The following is a 12,769-nucleotide window of genomic DNA, read 5'->3' on the forward strand; positions in this document are numbered from 1 at the left end:
GTCAGATCTGGAAGTCAGCAGCAAAGTTATAATTACAACAGAGTGGTATGAAGTGAGCTTTTTTTTTTTTTACAACTATAGATTTAATTGTCATCAGCTGTAAGGGAAGCTGAGGACTGGAGAGAAGGCAGCAGAGAGCGATGGGTCAAAAGGACTCTTAACAGAGATGCTGAAGGTTGTAATTCTTATGAACCTAAACTACCAGCAGAATGGAGATACACCTCTCTTTGTCTTGTTTTGAGAAAGATTTCCTGTGGCAACGTGCTATTTAAAAGGAATTTAAAAATGTGAGGTACGTTAAAAATGATTACAATGGAACATTTTGAGGTCCACTACCCTGATTTCTATGTCAGTATGATAAATGTTTAAAATGATTGGCTAATTCCTCTCCCCTCCCCACCCAAATTTCCCCTCAACGTGAAGCTCAATCAATTATTGAAACAATTATTTTTCTGCCCAATTTACCACATAAACTTATTTTGAACATTACACTGGAAGGAGAGTATTCCGAACCAGAGTTAGGTTGCTCCTAGTTTGGCCGATCTGATAGTGGTGATTTGGCCTGGGTTGCAGAACCGGCAGTGACCCAGGTTGACCACACCCCCGAACCGGTTCCCCGGTCTCTTCTGCCATTGCTGGCATGTTTCTGCACATGTGCAGAATAAATTACAATCAATTGTGCATGGGCAAGCAAAGCACGTGCAAAGCGAAGTGGTACCAACTGATACCTGTTCTGAACATTGCCTTAAACTTCTAGAAGAAGTTGGCTGTTAGAGTAACAGAGGAATAATTAGCTAAATATTATATCTATATCTTGACATAATTTTCTCCAGTAGAAAATTTCAGAATTTCAGAATTTCTAATTATGTGACTAAGGAACATAAGTAAGTAGCTATTTAATCATATATGTATAGGCTCACCATTTTGGAGAGTAAAATCATTTATCCCATCATCCACAATACTTAAGTTTTACAGGATCCAATCTGGGTCGGTCACTGGTACCAGAAGTTTAGTCTTCCGAGTTTTTGGACTCATGCTGGAGCCCATCTTCAGGGAACTTCTCTCTTACCAGAATGTGTCACAGAGAGAAGTTTCCTGAGAATGGGCTCTAGCACAAGTCTAAAAGCTTGAAAGACTAAACCTCTGGTCTCAGTGACCAATCCATATTGGATCCTGCAACATTATCCCGGGACATGTATATTCACCTTTTTGACTGGCAAGTTTTATTTATATAGTAGTCTTCTATAAAAATGGCTGGTATGTTATCTGTTGAATTGTATATTAGGAGAGTCTATTACTCACCCAATCTCTTTGTCTCTTCATTCTTACTATTACATTTCAGAAGAGTTTGAAATTTTCACAAGATGTTTAAGGTTATGGTCTTCTTGACAATGATCTTGATGTGCTACTTTCTTGTAACATCATTACATTTCAGGAAATGGCATCACTTTTATTTTGTTAGCACAGATTTTCTTTGCTCTCTAAAATTTGCAATCTTAATCGCATTTATGTTTGGTGCGCTAAATCGCATTGAGCTCAACAGAAAGTGTAACGTTGCAACATGGATGGAACTGATGGGCATTGGCAGAACATAAACTTTGGTTATTATGGGCAAGGTTTATATTTGGTCAGTGAAGCCACCTTTATAGTTTCAACTCCACAATGAAATTGCAGGATATCTTGGTAGTGACAAAGCTGGAAATTTTGATGACGATGAAGAGAGAAAGTAGAAAGTGGGGGACAGATCACTGCTTGTAGTAGCACTTCCGTCTCTTTTGAGACATCCATCCAGAAATGCATATATTAGTGCATATAATATAGTAGCACATTATCAAAACATCAGTGAAGAGCATGTTGTCCTTATGAAACTGGGTAGGGTCATGCCAACTGTAGAGAAAATTATTGACAGAACCTGAGTAGTTGTGTCAAAGCAGTATTTGAACTGAACTTCATACTTTATGAAGTTGATTAACATCATCATACCTTACTGGGATGAAAGTATTGATAGAAAAACTTATTTTTGATAGTTAATCTCTCAAACAGAACATCTTGGAGCTAGTGCCACCTAGCTAGCTATTGCTGCATGTAGAAACAATAATGGCAGGAACCTTACCAAGCAGCAAATCAAGGGTTAATTTGTCTTTAGCTTTAAAAGAAAGAAGGAAAAGGGGGTGGGGTCACATTGAATGCAAACCTAATTAGAATCCTGCATAGCTATTGCCTAGCAACCAAAAGAAGTCAAGGAATTTTCTAAACTTTTTGTATGAAGGAGCATGTAATAAGAAGCATCTTGGCATACAGTATGCTTGTATCTCAGTTGTGATCTGGATCAATTCTGTGGAGAGCTCAGTTTGATAACACTTGTCTTTGATGCATTGAATCTGTTTGACTTTTAAATGCAGTCTGCCAGTTCTTAACTCATTGGATTCAGTCTGCATGTTTGGAAGCGCCCTGCTAATACTGCACCTTACTCTTTTATCTTCATTTTCTACTAAAGTTTCAAACTTTATTTGGAATATGCATAATTTCATTGCTGTATTGCAACTTGGGCCTTTGAAGTAATGAGTTTTACCACTCTGTCAGTAATTCTACAGTGAACCTTTAGCATGGTTTGCTACTCTCATATGGCGGCTTTATATTCCATTGGTGGGAGAATGGAGAAAAGGTGATTTCTTTATATTTTCTGCCTGTAAGGTACATTGAAGGAGGACTGCTAGGTGAACTGCCACACTGCATGGGTCATCTCATTGGCCTTAGGCAGGGACATCTGACTTTTAAAAAAAGTATATTTATTTTGTTTTATCATAAAAGGTAAAATACAAAACAGAGAAACAAACAAAACAAAAACACATGTCTAGTGCCAAGAACAACAAAAAGGAAAACAAATTGGTGTACAAAAAAGAAAAAAAGTGATCCAAACACACACACACACACACACACACACACACACACACACACGAGAAAAAGCAGCAGTCACAGATGGTTAACAGAGGGATATGAAGATTAGTGTAATGTTTAACAATTGGACTTGGAGACAATGACTACGTTCCCAAAATAATCAGGATCAGGATAAAAACTTGATTTAGTTTAATATCATTTTAGTCTGATTTATTTGACTAGAGTTTATATGATGGCTTATGGGATGGGTTTAAATAACTGCTCTATTGGCAACAATATTTGGAGGGGCTCTGTGTAGCTGATTCTAGTTTGTTTGTTTGTTTTTAGCAGAAGGCAAACATTTTCCTTCCGCTGAGGACCAGGGACAACCCAGTAGATGGAGAAGTCAGAACATTTGGGCAAAACAGGGATAACTGAGCAAGCCACTAGTTAAATTAAAAGAACAGCCTAGAACACAGGATGATTAGGCACTCAACCAGGGGAATTCTGGAACTTGAAGTCCACAGGTCTTAAATTAGCCAAAGTTAGGAACCCTTGCACTAGACCAGTGTTGGCAAACTTTTTCAGCACTGAGTGCCGAAATGGGAGCATGTGTGCACATGCACGGCTCCAGAAACCAGAAGAGCAGCCATCCGGTGCGCATGCACATGCCAGGAAGATGATCTTTTGGTTTCCAGTGTGTGCATGCATTTCAGCTACCTGGTCTTCATGCGTGCATGCACACCAGAAAGAGAAGACCATGTGGCCAGTGCGCATGCCAGAAACTGGAAGAGCATCTGCCTGGGGTGCACATGTCCATAGGCCAACTGGTCTTCCGGTGCACCAGACAGCTGCTCTTCCTGTTTCCGGCACTTCCGCGTGTGTGAAGACAAGTATTTGTATTTGTATTTTATTATTTGTATGCATGGACTCAGGGCGGCGAACAATTCAAGGGGGGGGGGTATGTCAAGCTGGTTGGCGTGCCGGAATCTGGAAGAGCAATGGGCGATGGCTCATGTGCCCGGATAGATGGCTCTGCGTGCCACTTCTGGTACACATGCCATAGGCTCACCATCATGGCACTTGACATTATTTTAAAAGTTTTCAGCATTTTTGAAACTCTTGCCCTTTAAGAAAATGTTTCCTGGACTGAAAAGAGAGAAAATCCTGTTGTTTCACCAAGGTTTAACCGCAACAGGAAGTCCTTTTCAATATTCCTTCCCCAGAAGTAAGCAAGAGCCATCCGGATTGGAGGGAAAGAAATAGAAATCTCCAAAGGTATTTCTCTGCATACACCACAATGTGGCATGGTTGCAATCAGATTTCTTAGTTTGTTTATGATATTGAAAGACATTGAATAGGAAGGTGCTGATTGTCTTGGAGAGACAACTATGACCGATCATGCTGTGTAATGATGTTGCTGAACTACAACTCCCACTACCTTTTACCATTGGCCATTTTGGCTGGGGCTACTCAAAATAGTGGTTCACAACTTTTGGTGAATTGCATGTTCTTACTTTTAGTTTCCCCTTTCAAGGAATAGAACTTGCTCAACCAGGGATGGTTCCCAAATCTGCCAGAATCTAATAGATTTCTGTCTTGCCTCATAGTGAAGCCAATTCACTAGGAAATGCTATTGTGTGTAAATCTTATCTGTATACAAAAAAGGATGATCTCTCTAACAGTTCCTTGCTAGAGTGGAAATTTAAATATGATTTTTAGACACTGGAGAGAAATAATCTTTCAAACAATTGAAGTTAAACCTTTTTATTTTCAGAAGACCTCTCTCTCTCTCTCTCTCTCTCTCTCTCTCTCTCTCTCTCTCTCTCTCTCTCTCTGCGTGTGTGTGTGTCTGTGTGTTTGTATCAGTGGTGGATTCCGGATCCCATTCTAACTGGTACAGTTGGAACGGGCCCACAGGCATCCACATGGATGTGCACCGTGCGCGCATGTGTCTTAGCACCTCCACGATCCTCTGCAATGCTCCAGCTGCTCAGTGGAGTATCGCGCAGGCACTGTACGAACTGTGCGCAGGCATGGAAGTGCCAAAGACTTAAAACATTGGTAAGGACCTTGGGAGGGCGGCCCTCCGGAACACCGTACCGGAAAGGTATTCGGTGCTCCAAGCAGGCTCTGGTACACCTTGGTACGGGTCTGCAACCCACTACTGGTTTGTATGTATGTATGTACATACGTACATATGTATGTCAATGTATGAGTTGTGCGTGAATGGATTGTATGTTTTATCCCATAATATCAACATAAGGTTGCTATTGAATCATAATTCAAGCCAATTTTTTGATGGGAAAAGTGATTTTTTTAAAAAAACGGATATGTGTGTGTGTGAGAGAGGGGGGGGGAGCTTTTCTTTTTGAGTTAGCCCCAGCAAAAGGTTCACATCTTGAAAAGCTTGTTTTACAACCTGGCCATTTGTTCTTGGAGATCTGGCAAATGAAAGGAACGATAAAAAATTTCTCACCAGGCAGGTTGTTGCTACTGATGACCCGCCTGTGGTGGGTCGGATTGGATGGCCCCCTGCTAAGTTGCCATTTGGTAAATCACTGCATTCACCCACCTGTATGTGCCCAGATGATCAAACAGGACATAAGAATGAGCCCGAGTGCAGGATTTCTGAAGAATTATAGGGGAATATTTATGATCCATTCCGTTTTGCAGAAATGGAAGAAAAGTACTGGAGTAGCATTAATAAAAGTAATGCGGTGGCAGAGACATCAAGAAAGAAAGCATTAAACAGTTATTTAGGTTTTTCTTTTTCTAAAGAGGCCTGTCCGTGTAGGCCACCCATGAACGATTTGCCTATTGTGCAGACAGCTGGCCCTGCAAAAAAAAAAAAAACACACCCCCAAAACAAAAACCCAAATCTGGCTTCTGCTTATATTTATTAAATCTGCAGGAAGGATCCATCTATCACAACAATGGGTTTAAAGTGTTTGCTGGGTGATGGGAGAGTCCCATAAGCAATCTTTGAAGTGTCTTTTACAGAAGGTAAACATCTGAAGAGCATAAAATAGCTGCTCTTCTTTCCAATGAGTAACCTTGTCAAAGAGGCTCAGAGGGAGCTCTTGGAGGAGGGGAGGGCCCTCTCCTGAAAAGGAAAAAGCAATAAAGGATGCCTTATGACAGCAATTTGCACATTTACTGCTCTTTGATATGTTAACTAGATTTTGTAAAATGGAATCTTTTGTCTTTCTGAGGTCGTTGGGCAACGACCGCGCAAAACGACGTTTTGTGGGCCAGTAATGCATCTCCTAATTAATAACTTAACTTTGGGTAGCCCTCCGTAAATCAGCCGCGTATTCATTACCACAGGATACGCACAAACCACTGCACGTACACCAGAAGGGGAAAAAACCCTCATAACGCGGGGGTCATTATTTACCGCATGCCCAGAGTCAAGTGAATTGGATTGAATATAAGGGGATCAATAGGTTATGGGCCCCTTTCCGTGCCCTCAGCAAGGTCTTTAGGAAGCTTTGATTCTCAAAAAAAGAGAAAGAAACAAAACAAAACAAAAATCTTTTTTTCCATTCTGAAAATTAGTCAGGCAGAAAAACGCTGCAGATTTCTAGTTTCTTTCTTCTCTACTACCCGTAGCAAGTGTGGGTCAATTTCTTCCTGCACACAGCAAGAGAGGAAAGGGGGCAAATGTAATCCTATGGTTGCCTACTAAGAATTCACTTTCCTTACATCCAGTGTCTTTTATTTCCAATCCTCCAAAATCCTGAGTATAGGATTTTGAACACGCCCACATGCACCCCCACATGCTGGAATGAAGGTTAAATGTGCTATAGGATGCAAAGGAGTACAACATTTATAATGAAGAAGTTTTTTTTTTTTAAAAAAAGGAAATGCCATGCATTTATTAAGTGGGAAAGAGTAAGGAGAAATGGGATTATTCCGGGAGGGAAAAAGCGATCAAGCTAAATTTAAAAGATCGTAAATAGAAAAGTTCATTAAGATCTTATAAGAGCTGCATTTCAATGGGAAAGTGTATTATTTTCTTCCAATAAATCTCATGTTCAATATCTGGTATCTCTGGATAGATATGGAAAGGACAACTTTTAGAAAACTTCAAGAATCACTTCCAAACTGGCATAAATTAGAAGAGAACTCCCAGATGTTTAGGATTACAATTTCCATAACATGATCCTGGTCATTTTGGACTTGCCTGATAGGAATGGGGAGAACCATACAGGGAAGCACCAAGTTAGTTTCTCCTGGATTTTAGCTATCATAGATGGTGTTCAGTTAGATGTAACGCTAGATTACGTCTAGGGGACACTCCTGTGTGTTATAAGGATAACTATCAGGGACAAGGATTAACCAATCAAGGAGAATATTTGTAGCTCAGGGTTGAAATGAAGGGGTCCTTGGTGCTCTCTGAGCTTGCTTGTTTTGTTGGAAACTTTTCATTACTCAAACTATATGACATCATCAGTGCTAATAGACTACCACTGATGATGTTCGTGGCACGACAAAACCGCGCTCGACTAAGGCGCACCTGATTAAACTGCGTCGCTGACGTCATCAACAGGGCGACAACAGCGAGCGCGGAGAAAGAAGGGCGCTTTAAATAGCACTTTGAAAGCAAGCCGATTCAAGTTAAGGTAAGGGTTAGGTTTAGGGTTAGCTTTAGGGTTAGGTTTAGGGTTAGGTTAAGGGTTAGGATTAGGTTTAGGGTTAGGTTAAGGGTTAGGTTTAGGGTTAGGTTTAGGGTTAGGTTAAGGGTTAGGTTTAGGGTTAGGTTTAGGATTAGGTTTAGGGGGGTTAGGTTTAGGTTTAGGGGTTAATTTTAGGTTTAGCGTTTACAGCGTGCTTCTGTCTCCGTGCTGTTGTCGCCCTGTGATGACGTCAGCTACGCGGTTTTGTTGAGCGCGCTTTAGTCTAACGCGGTTTTGTGGTGGAACCAATGATGTTACTTAGTTTGGATAATAAAATATCTGCAAGAAAACAAGCAAGCTCAGAGAGCACCAAGGACCCCACAAGGATTAACCCATTTCTTCTAAATTATATGCTGTAGAGTTATATCTCATTTACTGCTCATCCTGCTCTTATTAAACGCCACCTCTAGGCATATGAATGCTTCAATGTTACTCTGATTTTTTTTTTAAAAACACACCATAAATTTGAGATGGCTGTGAATAGAAATATCCTCTTCAACCAGGTAGTTATCATGGATAAAAATTATTTAAAATAGGCAAATGCACACTCTGTCCTTCAATACATTGAATTTACTGTGTCCACAAATCTATAAACTCATCAAACTTGGAACTTTTCTCCACTATAAATCTGGAAACCTGGGGAAGTCAGATCCATACACTCTCAACCTCTGTTGCTTTTGGTATTCTTCATGGTTGCATTTAACCACAATCAGCTAGACCTTGACCTTGTGAATGAATGGGGCATTGTTTTTATACCTCCTTTCTGTCTCTTGGATCATTGATGTCTTTGACTTGAGTCTAGAGAGTCATCCTCTAATTCATCTTTTGCTAAATGGAACAATATATATTATTTTATTTTACATATTTATTAATCACAATTTATATGACCTCCCATTTCATAAAAAGCAACTCTGGATGGCATACAACAATCAATAAAACAACAAATAAAATTTAAAAATATCATTATAAAATATTTACAAAATCATTATTAAAAAAACAAAACCATGACCTTCTCTTCTCTTATACAGAAAGGTCATTGTTATTCTTATACAAACTACATGGGCAGAATAAATAGACCAACCACATTGGATCCATCTAAAAATATTTCTGGTTATCTCAGGCCTGGTGATATAACCAGTTCTTGAAGGAGTGCTGGAATGATAGCAGAGATGGAGCTAACCTAACTTCATGGATGGGAGGAGAATGTTCCACAGATTGGGTGCCACAGCAGAGAAGGTCCACTTCCTGGGATCCACCAAATCTGGCAGATAGTACTTGCAACCTGTCTTTTCTGCCAGATGTAATAGAAAGTGTTAATGTAATCAGGGAAAGGCGTGCCTTCGGATAACCTGGTTCCATGCCATGAAACACTTTAAATAGATTTGTAGATTTATAAAATATTTTCTCATTATTATGATTTGAAATAAAATGAAGAATGGCTTTATTGAAAAGGAAAGGCACTATTTTTAAGAGTTCAGCAATGATACTTTCCATGTTACCAGTATTCAATCAACAGCATTTGTCTTTCTGTATCCCAGAGCAATTGCATAACTCTAATATTGGCCTTAACTTGAGCCCTTTGTTTCTCACCCTAACAGCCAAAAGCATTAAAAAATGTGTGTTTACTTAATTTGTTCTGGCATGCAATGTAATTACAAGCCGTTTGTTTTGTCCCTTGTAAAATATGGGCTAGAGAGGGAATAAAGTAATGTGGAAAATTAACATTGTGATGTACTGTATAGTGGAATAACACTCAAAACACTGAGCCCAGTTAGTACTGGAGTTTGGGTAGAAGAGCAATAAAGCACTGAATGTCTCTTTCTCAACTATATTTGCATGATTTTCAGCTGCAGCAAAATTAATCTATCTGTCTAAGTACAAAAAGAACACACAAAAAAAATGGTTGAGATGAGTGAACGGAATTGAACTTCTGTGAGATTCAGAGTTACAGTTGTGCATTTGCAGAACCTTAAGCATAACAGAGAAGATGATCATGGTTTCTCACCTCCATATAAAATTCTTCCTTGTGGTTCAAAAGGTAGAGAAACCAAAATAACTCCAAAGACCTCAACATGGCATTGTTCTGTTTCTTCTTGCACCAATTGAACTATTTCCAAATTACATTTTCATGGAGAAAACATACCTATGTGGCAGAGGTGGGTTCCTACCAGTTTGCACCTATTTGGTAGAACCGGTTCATCAAATCTACCAAACCGGTTAGAAGAGGTTCCACCAGTGGACCCGGAAAGCAGGCCACACCTACAGAAGAGGTTCCAAAAATTTTTGAAACCCACCACTGGTCCTTGGATATAATTATTCTACACTATCATGCTCATATTTATAAAACTCAGTGCCTCTGTGAAAGGTAAGGATGACTACTGCGTTTGTGGTGCAATCAGAACATTGGGTGTGTTGAAGTTGTTTTAATGCAAACCAAAGATGCCTTTTAAAAAACAAGTTTACATCATATTCTTATGCATGCCAGTGCTGTGTGTGAGGTAATTTAAGGTGGTTCTGACAAGTGTCGTCAGCATCTTCATATCCGGTCACATGGGCGGCAAGCCACTCCCACAAAGGAGGCCACACCCACAGAGTAGGTTCGAACAATTTTTGAAACCCACCACTGCTATGTGGTCACTAAGAATTGAAAATAACTCAAGTAGTCTTGAGCTGAGGAGACATTTTGGGTAAAAAGGTGGTACAAGAGAGCCTTGCGTTATGCCAACTGTTTCTGCAAGTGGGGGTGAAAAATGTCAAGATGGAGGTTGCTGCAGCGTGACCAAAGCCTTTGTACATGTGAGATCCTTATAAAAGGGACGGGGCTTCTCTTTACTTGCCATGACTGTGATTTTTATTTATTTTTTAGTCCCTCCATCAATGTTGCTGTATTACATTAACCTTGCGGTTAACTACTAACTTACAAAAAAATGAATTTAATAAGTGAAGAGGCATGAGCATTCAAATATAGTATAGCCAGACTGGAGGAGGGAAGATGAAAAATTAAGGGGTGTTCTTAATACCCTTTTGGTGATGACAGCCATTGGGAATTTTGGTAGCATTTGAGGACTAGATTCACAAAATGACTGGCACGGTGGCATTCCTTTTACAAAAACATCAAAGTGAACTAGCTCCAGTGATCCAGGAAAAATGGGTTGCTGCTTTAAGGAACTCTTCTTTTCCTGCTTCCTCAAGCATATTTTTGCCTTTGAATCCAAAATGATGTGCTGGCTTGTTTAGTTTAAATCCTGTCAAGTGTCCCATCCCTCGTTTAATAATTTTGTGATCTTGTGTGTTCTTGCAGACATTTCTTACATATTTAATCCGGACTTTTGTTTCTACCTAAAACAAAACCTTGACTTTATCTTCTCTTGTGCGGGAAGGTCACTCTGTTGTTATCATGTGACTGCTTTTTGAAAAGAAAAAAAACACACTTTATATTTCTTCCCATATAAGTAATATGAAAGCTGAAAAGCTACTTCCAGGAGGAAAAAAAAAGAAAAGCTTTCAGTTTCTTTGGCATCACTTTGCCTTCTTCTTTAAGGCTGAAGGTGGGAAAGTCATTAGATTAACCTGTCTTGACAGGTCAGGCTCAGCAAATATTCTTAAAAATAACTCTTACAGTAATTTATGACCTTTTGGGAGCATAATCAATAGTACTAAGACAAGAGGCAGCCAGACTGTGCTTCCAGATAGGAAAAAGTTTCTTGTCTTTGTAATGTTTGCATTCTGTCTGGCCTCATTGCATACAAGCAGTGATATCATAGCCCAGCTACTCAATCAGATTTGGAGACATACATTTTTATTGTCAATTTACTGTCTCCTTCATACAGTATCTGATTCCAGAAGAAACTGGTGTACAAACGTGATTGTAAAGCAAGGAGAAAGCTGCACAGACCAATTCTCTGCCTACTGTCTCTCATTTCAATCACCCAATACAGAGCCATTTTTGCAGGCTCAATAGGGTACCAACAAACTTTGTTTTGTGTGTGTGTGGGGTGTGTGTGTATGCATGCATGCATGCATGTATGTATGTATGTATGTATGTATGTATGTATGTGTATGTATATGTTCGAATCCCAGTAAGGGTATGGCTAGCTGATGAGAGCTAAATAGCTTGAAATAGATCTATACTAGTCCCCCTTTATTTATTTATCAGCACAAATGCAACACACACACACAGACACACACACACATACACACAAACACATGGGACTCTAGCAGAAAGATGAATGTTCCCCATAAAATACATACAGCTACAAAATACCTGGACAAATTAAACTTTTTCTGAATGGTTGCAATAACAACCATTCAGGAAATAATAACAATAGACTTGACTAACCACCACGTCTCTTTATCTTTAGAATATAAAAATTTGCAATGTTACAGGAAATGGGGAATGTCTTGCTAATAGCATGGTATATGCCTCATTTATACAGCCTATGTGAGATTTAATTACAGCTTCAATTTCTCCTTAGATCATTTAGATCATTAGATCTGTCTTTTGGTCAGATTCTGGTTCTGCTAACTAGAGTAGACCTGGGCATTTTACAATCCCTAGGCTATAGCCAGCTCTTTGACTGTCCCTGTCCAGTCCATGTGAGGTCCACTGGGAGTTAGAAAATAAAAGGTAATTAAATGTGCCTTAGGGGCTGAGAAAAGAAGCCCGGTGCGCTCCTTTAGTTGACTGGTGAGAAAAAGAGCTTTTCTGCATTCATGGCTGAAGAGAGGCAGCCAGGCTGAGCCCAGGTGAGGTGAGGTTCTGTGTTTCCTTATCTCTCAACCTGTAGACCAGGGGTGTCAAAGTCAATTTCATTGAAGGCCGCATCAGATTGTGTTTGACCTTGGGGGACGGGGTGGATGTGGCCATGATGGGCATGGCCAACATGACATCACTCGTGTTGGGTGACCTGTGGTGGCCCGAGTGCTCTGCCAGTGAAAATGGGCTCCTGAGTTCCATTTTTGGCTGGGATGGCCTCCTGCAACCTTCTGCCAGCAAAAGTTGAGTTTGGGAGGACCACACTTGGCCCTTGAGAGCTCAATTTTTACTGGCATCACAACCTGGTCCTTCACTGTTTCCAGGACAGCCCTGCGGGCCAGATCTAAGCACCCTGCAGGCTGGATCCAGCCCTGGGCCTTGAATTTGACACCCCTGATGTAGACAATGGCAGTACCATTACTTTCAACCTATAAAGGAGAATATTTGTAGCTCA

The sequence above is a fragment of the Thamnophis elegans genome, chromosome 8 (genome assembly GCF_009769535.1).
Source record: "Thamnophis elegans isolate rThaEle1 chromosome 8, rThaEle1.pri, whole genome shotgun sequence".
NCBI lineage: Eukaryota > Metazoa > Chordata > Lepidosauria > Squamata > Colubridae > Thamnophis > Thamnophis elegans.